This window comes from Seriola aureovittata, chromosome 3 (genome assembly GCF_021018895.1).
Source record: "Seriola aureovittata isolate HTS-2021-v1 ecotype China chromosome 3, ASM2101889v1, whole genome shotgun sequence".
Lineage (NCBI taxonomy): Eukaryota > Metazoa > Chordata > Actinopteri > Carangiformes > Carangidae > Seriola > Seriola aureovittata.
The window spans coordinates 5,562,235-5,576,006 of NC_079366.1; the positions used below are offsets into that span (position 1 = coordinate 5,562,235).

Consider the following 13,772-nt stretch of genomic DNA (forward strand, 5'->3'; position numbering starts at 1 on the left):
TGGTCTGGAGATAGGAGGTCACAGAGACAAAGTGGGAAACTATAGAAACGCTTCACAGCACGGCAATGGACCGCGGTGAGGGAGGTGAGCTGTTCGAGAGATCCAAGTGCTCTTTGGACCCCATACAAGAGCCAGTGTCTATTACTGGAGTATCATATACATCCACAGAGGACCCGGCGGGTGCTTCAGGCTGACACAGCTGCAGACACACTATGATATCATTGCATCTTAATACCATTCGTCAGGGATTTAAGAAATAATTTGTCAGGACTGTCAGCAGAATGCTTCATCATCGCCTTCACTGGCTAAACAGACACATAAAGCTAGAAAACAAACATGGGTTTGTGCATGTCAGATACAATTCTTGACAAGATAACTCTGATACACACATGATGCGCTGAGCTGTGTATATTTTTTTTGCAAAGATCAAATGTATACTTTACACTGCACACCGCATCTGCCATATGTGGAGACATGGCTGCGCTCAGATCGGCTGCCATCGCTCATCACTTCCTCCTCTCTGCAAGCTTCACACACAGACAGGGCTGACTTCCTGTCTGTCTGGAAGATTGCCTGTCTCTGGGGAAGGGGACATGTCTCTGGTATGACAGGACTGCTCCGTGTGTGTGTGCACATACATGTATATTCATCCATCTATAGTAAAAAGAAAAAATACAATGATCCTGCTTTGCCAAATACAATCATTTTCAAATATCAAGCAGAATCTCTTCTCTTGCCCTTCCCATGTCCTCTACCATATATTGTGTTGTTATGCGGACTAACAAAAGGTAGTGACTCTGAATCCTCCCCCCATGATCAAATGCAACAACACTGACAACCAAACATCTCCTCAGCCAACACACAACATCCCCAAAGGTAGGCTGATATGATATGTGCGAATGTGTGAATAGTCTGTGATCTCTTTCTCTGTCAAACATCAGTGTCTTCTCCCAAGACAAGAGATAGGTGACAAGACACAAAAACACACTCAAACAATAAACAGTGTTATTGAGGAGGTGATTGAGGAATAATAATTAATGACGAGCGTGCGGCAGGACAAAGATCCTCTCTAAAGACTGGCCTGCTGTCCCCCAGGGGAGAGAATGGGGCTTCAATTAACTGACAGGCAGATGTATTAGAATTTCTATCATGGGCCTCGGTGGGCAAGTGAGATGCAGGACTACAGTGCCTTTGAAAACCAGTGTGGTTTCCCCATTAAACACGTCCTCTAGGTGCTTTGATCTGCTGGGTGGTATGTGTCCTTGGAGATACGTGTCTGCTTCCTCAAAGCTCTTTGTTGCCAGCACCTCATTTTCCTGCACTGAGTTTTAGTGCCACAGCAACAGCGGGCTCAGCTGCATTCATTCTCAGACAACAGAGACAGCACATGCACATCATGTGACACCAGGTGACTTTAAACATCCATGATGCTAAGCACACTAGTGATCCATGTGTGCGCACTGCGAGAGCATGAATACAGGTGATATGACCATCGCGGGGCTGAACATTTAGTTACTACTTCTATGTATTTTTTGATATACACACAAATACAAAATGTAATTCAAACAAACTGAAATGAAAATTAAGTTCATAATATTTCCTGGCCATGCATCTACCACTTTAGCTTTGCTAATACCAGTTAGTCTACATCCACACTACTATGTTTCAGTATCTTTGATACATTTACACGTCATGTCCACTCTGCTCCGGAGTTTTCGAGCCCCTAAAACAGAGACATTTGGAAACACTGCTGGCCCCGTTGTAGTTTGAAAACTCTGGGGTTGCATTTTAGTCTCAGCAGAAAGATGACAAAGATGACACAGATACCCATAGTGGTTCCCTGAATGGGTGTCATCAACCTCGGCTACCAGTGGTGGATACAACATGGATAACGAATTACAAATGTCACTAACCTTGTTGTCTTTGCTAGCAGCTGTTGTGCAGCTAAATTCTCCATGTTAACGCCACAACTGTCCTTGCTGTTCCTCGTTCGCAGTATTTTCTCCAACTGACTGCAGAGTGAACAATCTGCTTCCTGTTACCCCGGCACACACATGCCCAGTGTATGTGAATGGTGATGTGTTTTCAGGTGTGATAGTATAGACAGAGATCATTTCGGATAAGGAGCTGAAACAGTCGCCTTTAAAACGCCATTTTAACATCCAACTCACGTGATGTAACCACTGACAGCCTTTCAGGCCAAGTAGTTTACCAATCAGAGCTCTGTATGGGGGATTAAGAATGGTGATGTCATCTTTCCTTATAAGCATGACATTTCCATATAACATGAATGCAGTGGCAAACTGAATAAATAAAGTGAAACATAAAGGCAATTCAGTCTGTTTATCAGACTGCTACTGACCCTGCTGTCACGCCAAAGGCAGTAAGTGCTGCTAGACATTGCATGAAGGGGCGCTCATTTTACACGTGAAGTTACAGTTTACTTGTCACAAGAGGTGACTTCTCAGCTTAAGGAAATATTTGAATTATGTCTCCAATAACTGTGATGGCTCTATTAAAAGACACTATTGAGCTGCAGGAAATATAAGAACCAACATCTCTGCAGCTTGACCCACACAGGGTCTCATGGTATCTCTGCTTCTCTGCTCTTTCACTTTTGACTTTTGACCATTTTGATTCCCTCAACTTCATGTAGGTGCAACATTAACATTAACTGCACTAGTATGCTGGGGTATCTTTTAATAAAGGTTAATGGATAGTGTGGCTGCACTTTTTGCCCCAAAGATGCTGCCATCTATGACCTGAAACCAAGAGCACTGACAGGAGGTGAAAGTCACGGTGCCAATTGGGTAAATGGTAAATGGACTGCACTAGCACTTTTGTAATACTTGCCATATTCATCCTTTCATTCACACATCACACACTGATGGAACAGCCAACAGGGGGAATTTGGGGTTCAGTATCTTGCCCCTTGGCGGTGGAGCTGGGAATCAAACCAGCGACCACTGATTTGTGGACGACCTGCTCTACCTCATGAGTCAGCCGCTCCTTTCAGTCCAGGGATGAATGGATGAGTTATTTTTGTGCATCTTTGAACGTCCAGAGAAAAAAAAGAAAACATGAAAAATTCTCTAGCATGGCAAAAACATATGACGATGGAAATAACAGGTTACAAAATACATTGGTGATTATTCATATTCCAGTGTAATTGACAGAAGTTAGCTGCTGTGGAAGATGGGCGTGCTTTTCACGTGACGCTTACGCTCTACAACCAATCAATGCTGATGTATGTGATATAAAACCTGCTATAATCAACTGTAAAGTCTCAGGAATGATAGCTCATGGGGCAAAAGCCAAGCAGCCTCCTTGCCCCCCCCCCCACACACATGATCAGTGACGTCAATAGGCGTTCTCACCAGCCGCTTCTCCCTTGAACTGCTGGGTCAGTTTCCTGTTAGGCCCTGACACAATATGCATGAATGCTCCATCTCGCAGCACTGCCTCCCTGTGAAGTGGTGTTCAGGTTACATTCCTCCCAGCTAAAGCCCTTGGCCCTCCCCAGCCAAAGCAGATCTGTAAACTGTTTACACTTCACTTCCCACACCTGGAAGAGGGCCAAGGCAAACCTGGAACGGGGCCCACAAGAAGGAACCAACAGATAGGCCCTTAGATTTCAGCAGGAGAGGAGCGATTGTGTCTTGGGCTGGAGTGGAGTATTGACTCACCGACACCAGCAGACTCTCTTTTTCTCTCTCCTAAAGGGAAAGTACAAGAGGAAGTTTGAACTGGAAACAGATCCATGTGCTCAACAGTCTGCTGGCCCACAAAACTAAGACACAGTGTGCTCTCATCATATAAATATCTCCTCACATAAAGTCTTCTCATAAACTAGTTTTCTCATGTACGATGACTAAACACAAGTTAGATGGGCCTGGTTCATTCATACTTACTTTTTAGTGTTTATTTGGATGCTTGAAGATAGAAAAGCATGGCCTGCATTTGTATATAAGGGTTACTTTCCCCACTCACCTCCCTCTCTGACTGTGATTAATGTTTCCTTGAAATCACAGTAGCAAATCCACCACTGACGCACCAGGTGCCCTAGAGTACGTCACTGCCCGGGTCCCAGTGAGGATATCACAGCTAACTTGTGCTTAAGCCACACACCACTTCTGCCATGTCAGTTTTAATACAGGCTACACCTCATACAAATGCAAGACCAATCCCTGACATATTCTGCAAGCGTGATGTAAGTCCAAGACAGAAAGAAATCCTCCATTCCCCTGGTGTTCACAGCAAGGCTCATAGGAATGAGAGAAAAGAGACAACTGAGAGAACGAGGGAGGACCCTCTGTGTGTGCTTTATGATTAAAAAAAAAATCTGAATCACTTAGTCTAAAAAGGGCGGGGGATTTCAGAGAGTAAGACACAGATACACAGATATACACTTCAACAGAAACTATACTATGGAAAGATAATGTGGAAAAGTGTGACACGTGAACAGCTATAGATGAATATTAGATGAATATATTTGCTACTGAAATAATGAGAGATACATTTATACACTAAAGACAGTGAGGGAGAGGGGAGGGAAAGTGGAGAGAGACATACATGTACAAAAAAGATTCCAGAGTGAATAAGAGACAGGCCTGTTTTCTATAAAGCCTGCTGTAACCCTTTACCAAGCAGTGAGGGGAGGGGATACATCCAAATGTAGTGGAGTGTCTGAAAACCATACTACTTAATACAACAAGAATGGAAAAATATGTCAACCACATTTACAGTAAGCCTGGCCCAGCCTATTAATTGCCCCTGTGTCCAATTTGCTGTCTTCTTTTTAAGTGACAGTGGCAAAGAAAGGCATTTTCTATGGCTGGAATTAGGAGGGGATGAGAGAGGGAGACATGGAGAGGGCAAGAGAGAGAGAGAGAGAGAGAGAGAGAGTAAACCCACAGCCCCAAACTAGCATGTCCTGCAGTGACATGTATATTGAATACCAATCAGAGGCATGGGGTTTGCTAGCCCCAGCGCAGCACTCATTTCCAATGCACACACTGTAGCTCAATCAGTAGGACCCTGGCGGATAAAAAGGGATCGCTTGCCTGGCTCTCTGAATATTAGCTAATGCCACATTTGCAAGTCTTCAAGAGCAAATGAGGGGGGGTGGGAGGGGGTCAAAGAGAGAGATGAGGGAGATATGGAGGGCTGGAGAAACAGAGGGATGTGAGATGGGGAAGATAAAGATGGAAATATAGTGAAAGCAAGAGGAGGAGGAGAGAAACTTAAAAAAAAAAAACTGTGCTCTGTTTGGGACTGTGGAAAAAAAGAGATTATTTCTTGCAATAAAAAAAGCTGTGAATGGCTTTGTAGTGCACAAGTGATGGAAGTGATGCCTGGATGGGGATTATGGTCTTTTCATCATAAAGCCCCATCTGGTATACTAGCAAGACCACGTCTGTCCAGGCCTCTCGCCCTTTAAAGTGCCGGCTTGGGTTACACATCAATGCAGTCCAATTGCAGCTGTGCCGAGAAAATAAGGCAGACCAGTTCTGCACATACATGGCAAAACACACTGTGACGTGCGCACACATGCATGCAAAGAAACGCTCCTCCATTACAAAAAGTGTAGACATGCAAATAGACAGATGGATGAACAGGCAGGGAGACTGAAGGACAGACAGAACGATTTCACACACACATATGGACCCTTGCCCCCATGTGCAAAGTCCCACAGAAACAATGATAAAACACAAAAAGGCCAGCTCTGTTTTTGAAGCATGCCTATTTCAAACTTGAAAGAACCAACCATAATTAAAACCAATGGGCAGCAATGCGAGATAAATGAATTGCAGAGCGTTCACCAGACCCCTCCTCATCTTTTAAGTAGACCACTGGTCCGGTGTCTGACAGATGTTCCAGCTCCATTTGATGTGTGCATGTGCATGCCCAAGTGTGTGTGTGTGTGTGTGTGTGTGTTTTTCTATGCGTCTGTGTGTCTGCACTGACTGGCAGGACATTATCATTTGTCATTTCCTTCTACTCCGTCTTTGGCCATTTACATACATGAACCCATCATGGGCTCAAACTCTTATTAGAACCAGATTTGCCCAGACTACAAGGGCAGCATATGCAACATGCACATGGTACAATAACACATCCTCTATTACAATTTAGGAAGGCATCCTGTGTGATGATATCATATAGAGTTATAACATCTAGGGATCTAATTAAAATAGACACTTATATTTTCAGTGTTTTATCATCTGCGCACTTGCCAAGACAATTTACTCTACACTACATGTACAAACAAATTTTTTAAAGCTGCTGGTGCATGAAACATTACATGTGTTTTGGGAATCTGTGAATTGGAATCATTAAATATTCAAACAGTGTGAATGTTTAAAGAGCAATTATATTATTCTACAGCAATGAATACGACGCAGGGAGCTGAAAACTGAAATAAATCATTAAAGCTGTTTCATAGCTTAATTCCAGACAATAATGAGGATGGATTTCTATCACACTGCACCACCAGACCCTTTTTTTTTTTTACACACTCCTTCTTTAAAGGAGATGGGATTTAACTGATCGGTCACATTTCTCCTGCAGATGTGCAGTGACTCTTTACTCTTTTAGAAGAGACATCTGCCTTTTAGCCACAAATGATATTAGATGTCACACATTAACTTGAAGGACGTGATTCACTTTCTAGCTATGCTGGACCTTTAATTCTCCTGTATAAATTGGCTGGGGAGGACGGTGCTTCATCTTCAGACCGTGTCATCTTCACATTGGGCCTCATCACTGGAAGAAAGGCCCGGCATCATTATCTCATGATCTGCCTATCCCTATTTGTTGCTAGACCAATAGGATATGAACAAAGGGGATAATATTACAACTGGATAAAGATAAATGAAACTCAATTTCACTGGAATTAAAACAAGCTTTTGATCTATGTAAAAAAGAAAAAAAAAATCATAATAATGAATTAAATTTGATTTGTTTGGCATTAAAGGTAGTTTGGGTTCTCCTTTGACCACTCTGGATGAAGAAATTAGTTTAGCTTCTCATTCAGTGCCTTCACCATAATGAACAATGGAGAAAGACAAAACAGAGAGAGATTGAGATGGGGGGGGCGGGGGGTTACATTATGACTCTATCAAAAATTGTACTGTTAACAAATTGGTGGGTCTCAGCTGTTTTCCAAGAATTCAGCCTCCAGGTGCATTTGTCTGCCTGTTTGTCTGTCTCATTGTACTGCCTCTATCAATGCTGGACTTCCAGTTGTATCCGGACAGCCCAAATGACAACGCTGCCGGCGAGAGAGAGAGGTATTTGACGGGCAAGGAGTGAATAAAAGGAGCCCAAATCACTGCTCCCCCTCCTCCTCCCACTTCCCCTCCTCCCCTGTCAGCGAGTCTGGACAGCCCTGAGGAGATCAAACCTGTTTGTAATCCCGCTCTTCCTCTTCATGTCTGTGTGTTTACAACCTGACCACATTGCTGCTGTACGCTCTCTCTCACAGCTCTGTCTGTGGTCCATGTCTTTCTCCATTAAATCAGATGTAGGAAAGTGGCAAAGAAATGGGATGCATTCATTGTCCTTGGCTGACAGCTTCTCAGAGAGACAGTTGCACAGTGTTAGTTTTTCCTCACTGCACTGACAAGTGACGGGCAATTAATTCACGCCAACTGCTCCCCCCAGTCTTCACATGGTCATCATAGATGTTTCCAACCCAGGGTCTGAGTGAAACGTGAAGTGTCTGCTGTATGACTGTCATCAGATGGTTTGCATGATTTCTGGTTCCTTGTTGTGAGGAATGCAGGCTAACTGTTAGGAATGACATTTTCCTCCAGAGCAGTCTGGGGGCCTTGTTTCTCTTTCGTCCATGCTCGGGTTCTTTTCAAACACAGTAATTAGCGGAAGGGGACCCCAGCCATAGATCACAGGCCCTGGATCTGTGGGGTTGGTGGGCAGGGGGAACGGCCTTTGGGGTGCAACCCTGGAACTTCTTCAATGGAAACCGCATGGCTGTTAATGGGCAACCTCTGGGTGGTCCAGTCAACCTCAAGATGACATTTACTGACATATGTGTCTCTGGTGATTGATTTCAGCCCATGAAACATCAGCCTATTATCCCTGTGTCTTCCGATGTTGCAAATTGTGATTTATCTAGATGGCAGCAACAGATGATTACATCACACCATGAATGAATTCCAAGCAGGTTTCATTGGGTTTCCCAAGAGCCTTTGTGGTTTCTTTGACATCTTCATCCAGCATCGAGCTTTTACAGCACTTTGGAAAAAGATACTTGTAAAGACAAAAACAAGAATCTCATAAACACTGTTCACATTTGTAAGAAAGGACTAATTTTGCATGTTAACTCGTCTTTGATTCTTTGAATTGTGTTCCCCATTCAAAGTCAACACAATGCTGTTAACATCTCCCCAAGCCTCAAGGTCAGAATGTAAACAGGATGGCGACGAGCTCACCACATCTGACCCCAGTCACCAAAATGTTACTAATCTGCATCACAAGAAGAGCAATCATCTCACTTCAGCGGTTTTCCTGCTACAAACCCTCTCGCCCTGCGACAATCTGACATCATTGTCCACAAACTCTCCAGAACATTTGTGGTGTGTAATTTCAAAGCAATGGGAAAACCCCTTCCCTCCAACTCGGAAGTGACCGTGAATAGGCAACTTTTCGCTGGTTTAGCTGGTTTCACAAGTAAATGTGAGGATGCTTTAATGCATAAAGTGAGGCTCATGAGGGGAACATAGAAGCATAGATGAACATATCGTCCATAATTCAGTCCTAAACATCTATATAGTACATGTATAACCCATTAAAACAATAACAATGCTATCAAAAACTATACAAAAGTCTATTTTGAGTCTCTGAGTTACAATCTGTTACAATCAGCAGCTGATCCCACTATTTTCATCTTAGCTGCCATTAGCCTGGATTGTAGTCTTTGTTTTGCATGAAGGTTAAACAAGTAAAATGTGTTTTCCCTGTGCACTGGACAGCGCTGATTTCCATCTCAAATGACATATTCGTTCAGCAGTCACCTTGTAGTGATGAGCTGCTTTTAGCATCTTTGCCTAAATCCAGTTTCCCATTATTAAGCTGAAATTTACAGTATCTGCTGGGTGGAACTCTATGGTGAAAACAGGACTGACTCAAAATGACCATGTAATATAGCCCATTAGTAATTTAGTATATACATTAAAAGTGTGCTTTATCCCAGTGTTAGTGGTTGAAATATCCATACATACCAACAAAATAACCAACAGTGCATAAAACATATTGTCACTTGGTCCCACTGTCAATGAGGCCCACACTTACCACAGACTTCAATTTCTCTGCATTGAGTGAAACCAATAATCTGTGATCTAAATGACCCACACACTCCCAAAACCTGTTTGGGACAAAAACATATGTAATATTTTACAGTATGAAAAATGATGAATTCTCTCCAGTGTAAAATATAGTTTTAGATTATCAGATAGAACTGGTCTTTAAAGAAACTAATGGTTCAACAGTCTTTTGACCGACACAATTACCAAACCATCCCGCTGGGCTGATCATCTCACTGTGGAGCCGTCATTTGTAAAAAATGTCCAACTAAAGAAAACATTAAAAAAAAAAAAAAAGAACATGCTGATATCCAGCCAGGAGCTAATAAAGGTGGTTTGGCCATGCTGACAAACTACATTTGATTCTCAAGTTTGAAGAGTCAAACACAACCACTATTGGGGGTCAGCCTGCCGAATGGTGTCCCACAGAGACCCCATGATAGAGGGACTGGAGCTGAGCAAGGGAGGGGTAAGGAAAGGGTAGAAGGGGTTTGTTGCTGAAATGAACTGCTAAAAGAAATAAATGCAAATCATAATCGTCTTATGAACAAGCCAGCATTTGAAAAAAAAAAAAACGGAATATTAATTGTAGGCAGCTACAATTCAATAGGTTGTAATAATAAGCTTAAGAGGATGATGACCGTAATGGCTACCTGCAGTGCCTGGAAAAAAACCAGAGTGCGCCCCCACCAAGCCCTCCATCTTTCATAGAGCTACACACAGCCTGGGCTTCTCCTTTGGTCAGCCAGCAGCAAAATGAAAAGACAAATCCTCCCCAGGGTTTGGAATAAAAGGCCTGAATCAAACTAACACTAGGACAGTTTTTCATTCACTTTGCCACCTGCAGTTTCTGCATATTAGCCTCTTCTACTCTTGGTCCACATCCCGCAGTGAAATGAATACAAAACTGCATTAAAGTTAATGCCACATGACATTTCCCTCCTTTTCAAAAATTCCCCCTGCTTTTTGTTGTGGTTCTTGCTGCTGTAGCACATTTGTAAAAACCACCTGCAGGAGTGATTTGCCAATTTGGTAAAGTGCACCTGCAGCAGTCCAGTAGCTATGACCAACGTCCCGGAACATCACATGAGCCGTATTAATGGCAGTCTTCAATAACAGCATGCCAACAGTGAAAATAAATAATGCATTCATACTTTGTATTGATAGCAGCAAAGAATCGCGGCTCAAATAGCATCACACATGATGGAGACCCCCTACCTGGCAGCCCCCGTATCCACGACCCCCGCTGTTTGTGTATTGTCGAACCATAGCGGCCCATTGACAGCGTCCCCCGGATTGGCAATTTCCCGTTGGTGGTCCCGGGTTTCGCCTGTCCTCTCTCAGCATTGTGCAACTGGAATAGGTGCGTCCTCCCCTGTTCACGCTGCGGTTGTAGCTCCACGATCTGATTGGACAGTGCTGAGCGAGACTTCATCAGCAGAACATCCCTGTCGTCATGACAACTTGCCAATATCCCAACAGGGGTGTATTTGTGGGAGGGTGGGGTGGCGGGGCATGGTTGCCGTCTTGCCTCCGACTGGAAAACGACAATGATTCATTTTACATCATCGTTACCTCACTACTCGCTTCCCCCTGTTCAGACCTAGCGGGCTAAGCTAATCTGTCCAGTCTGCGATCTGTGGGCCACTCTGCCACAGTCTGTGAGTTTCCAACCAGCTGTCTCCTCGGGGTTTCTCAACCCAGTGTCTCGCACCACAGGACACCAAATCAGCTTAAAACGATGGTCATAATCACTACTCCTTCACATGGGATTCAGGACAGCGATAGCAAATCCATAAAGGGACCTCAGATTCTAACGATAAAAGTTTTTCTTATGATGTTGTATTATCATATTCCTTCCACAAAGAAAAAAAAAAGATTTTGACAAAGGCAACAACAGTTTGGCCACGTTTGTTTGAAACCATGGTAACTTGAGGGAAACTTTTGAGAAAGACATTTCACTTTCTATCCTCAAATGGCCTTTGTCATTGTACCCCAACACTTGTCACCCACAGCCTTCCCATGAAACTTTGAGGACAACTTAGTCAGCACACAGTTTAGTTCAAAGAAAGAAAAACCAAATCCCACAAAATCAGGCTGGAACAGAGCAAAAGAGATCAACAAAAGACGGGAGGAAGAGAGAAAAGTGGGCGAAAGTGAGAGGAAAGTAAAAGTAAGGCATTATCTTGTTGTCAGCCATGCTATCCGCGGCACAAACAGATGAATGTTTGGCGGGTGAGACACCTGCTGTGCTGCTAGCCTGCTAGCCCGTGATTAGCACAGAGCAGGCGGCTGGTTCCCAGGGTTCTTTCCCAGTTACCTCCTGCCGAGCTGGAGACGATGACCTTGGCCACTGCTGGAGCTCTCCTCCCCTGCTAGGACTGAATGGCAGGCCGGGACGGAGGGCCCTAGCCTCCACACTCCTTTGATTGCTAATCCCCTAAACATTGTGCACCACCCGGCACCCTACCTGGCCCTCTAGCTGGAGGCGGCTTGGTGGTGGCCATTGAAAGCAGGTGATGAATGGGGCATAGCTGCTGGAAGCCAGGCTCCCTGGGTAGCAGGGGAGCTCTGCGGGCCCACAAAGCTGCTTAAAAGAGTCCAGTGTGGTTCTCATCTGTTTTGGTGGATTTCAGAGGAAAGAAGAATGCCCCCGCTTAGTCCTTGTTATTTTAAGTCTTGATGAGTGGACAGCATTTTCCAAAAATAGCCATATGAGACGAGTAGGCTATCGGGTATTCACAAAACATAAACAACCTTTGAAAGGGGAGAGTGTGCTACGAGACACCCGTCAACATGTGCAGCACATCCACGAAAAAAAACCATAACATGAAAGCATGAGTGTGGAAAAAACAAAAGCTGACAACTGAAAAAAAAAATCATAATACTGCTGCTAACCAGAGGAGCCAGCAAGAACTGATCGAGCGTGGTTTGGGAGAGTACAGGGATCTCTTAAAGTGATAGCATCCCTTTCTGTCTGACCACCGCCCAGCGTGAGTTAGACCTTGAGTGTCAGCGTAGTGATAGTGTGTCAGTCTTTAGGCTTTTATTCTGTGTGTAAAGTCACTGACAGTGCTTTGACAATTTCGATTGTGACAATCGGAGGATATAATCTACGGAAACTCCAGATGATATACATAAAAAGCGGTAAATTTCCCATAAAAAAAGAAATTTCCAAGAATATTCCTCGGGACAGACTAACAAAAACTACTTATTGTATGGAATTCACCATGACAAACAGAAGGCACCAATACAATAACACTTCCCACAGGGCAATGGCGGTAACACTCGATTCTGCCATTTCAGATTTTCGCCCTAGTGACATAGAATCCCAAATCGTTCCTAAATACATTTCGGAGGCGGCGACAAAAAAAAAAAGAAGAAAAAAAAAGGAGGAATAAAAAAAGAGGTGCGATGCCACAGATTGAAAAAAAAATGAAAACACAAACCTTCTCATTGTAACGTCAGCAGCATGTTCAGGAGAGACTGCTGGATGCCAGACTCTTAAGGGGACCGAAGCTGAATTCAATGCCTCTTGTCAGGGGAGCTTGATGTGATTATCGCCCCCTGCTAGGGCAGGGATAGTGAAGTTGTCTGGCTCTGGCAAGGACGCTCAAACAGCACTGCGGGATGCCCCTCTCGCCTGTCCCCACTCCAGGAACATCGCTCCGGACGCAACAGGGGGTGGGAAGCATCCACCATCTTCACCAAAAGACCCAGTGTGTACGTGTGGTGGTGTGTGTGCATGTGCGCATGTGTGAATTCAGGTTGTGTTGACATTATTGTTCTGCAGTTCCTTACTGTGGAAACTGCTGATTCTATAGAAACAAATGGGGGTTTTAAGATGAGATGGGACCCCGACCTCCCCCCCTTCACTGACCTAAAAACTTGTGTTCAAGGTCAAGGTGCTGCTGACTAGTCACATATGGGCTTATTATTTTTTCAATGCACTACACCTCAGTGTGTGAAGCACTTTTAAGATAGCATGTGCACATATTTGTGCTTGCCTGTGAGTGAATAAAAATCATTGTTTGGTCTGGAGGAATATTCCCCTCCCCCCAGTTCTCTGCTGAGGAGTCCGTCCCTCCTGGCTCATATCGACAGACCCTCTGCTGAGTATTGATCTATGAATTTGTACAATATGATAATAACAATATGTCTTTTTCAGTAGTGGGATTGTGATGTGTCTGTTTAATTTCTCTCATGTCTTGTGCTTCTCTTTTTAGCAGCTGTCAAATAAAACTGAGAATACATATGTACAGTGACTTTGTACTTGTCTTTCAGGTGTAGTTTTTCTTGTACCACAACATACACGACGACACCACTGTAGGCTTAAAGCTGTACAAGAATTACAACTGACTTAGAAATTGACAATGCATAAATAAAACAGAGAGTAGTAAAGGCCTCGGGATAATGAAACTCTCTCCTAAGGACATGTTTATGCATGCA

General features: G+C 43.8%; 1 protein-coding gene across 3 annotated transcripts in view; it reads right to left on the bottom strand.

Annotated features, from left to right (window-relative positions):
• LOC130166357 (axin-2-like) overlaps positions 1–12,985 on the bottom strand; it is an 82,778-nt gene extending 69,793 nt beyond the window's left edge. For 2 of the 3 annotated variants that reach the window (XM_056371914.1, XM_056371916.1), the window contains exon 1: positions 10,542–11,177. The gene's annotated coding sequence lies outside the window, so the exon portion shown is untranslated. Of the gene's footprint in view, positions 1–10,541; positions 11,178–12,772 lie in introns of those variants that run through there. The other variant, XM_056371917.1, reaches the window with a different exon arrangement.
• Between the last annotated feature and the right edge of the window lie 787 nt (positions 12,986–13,772).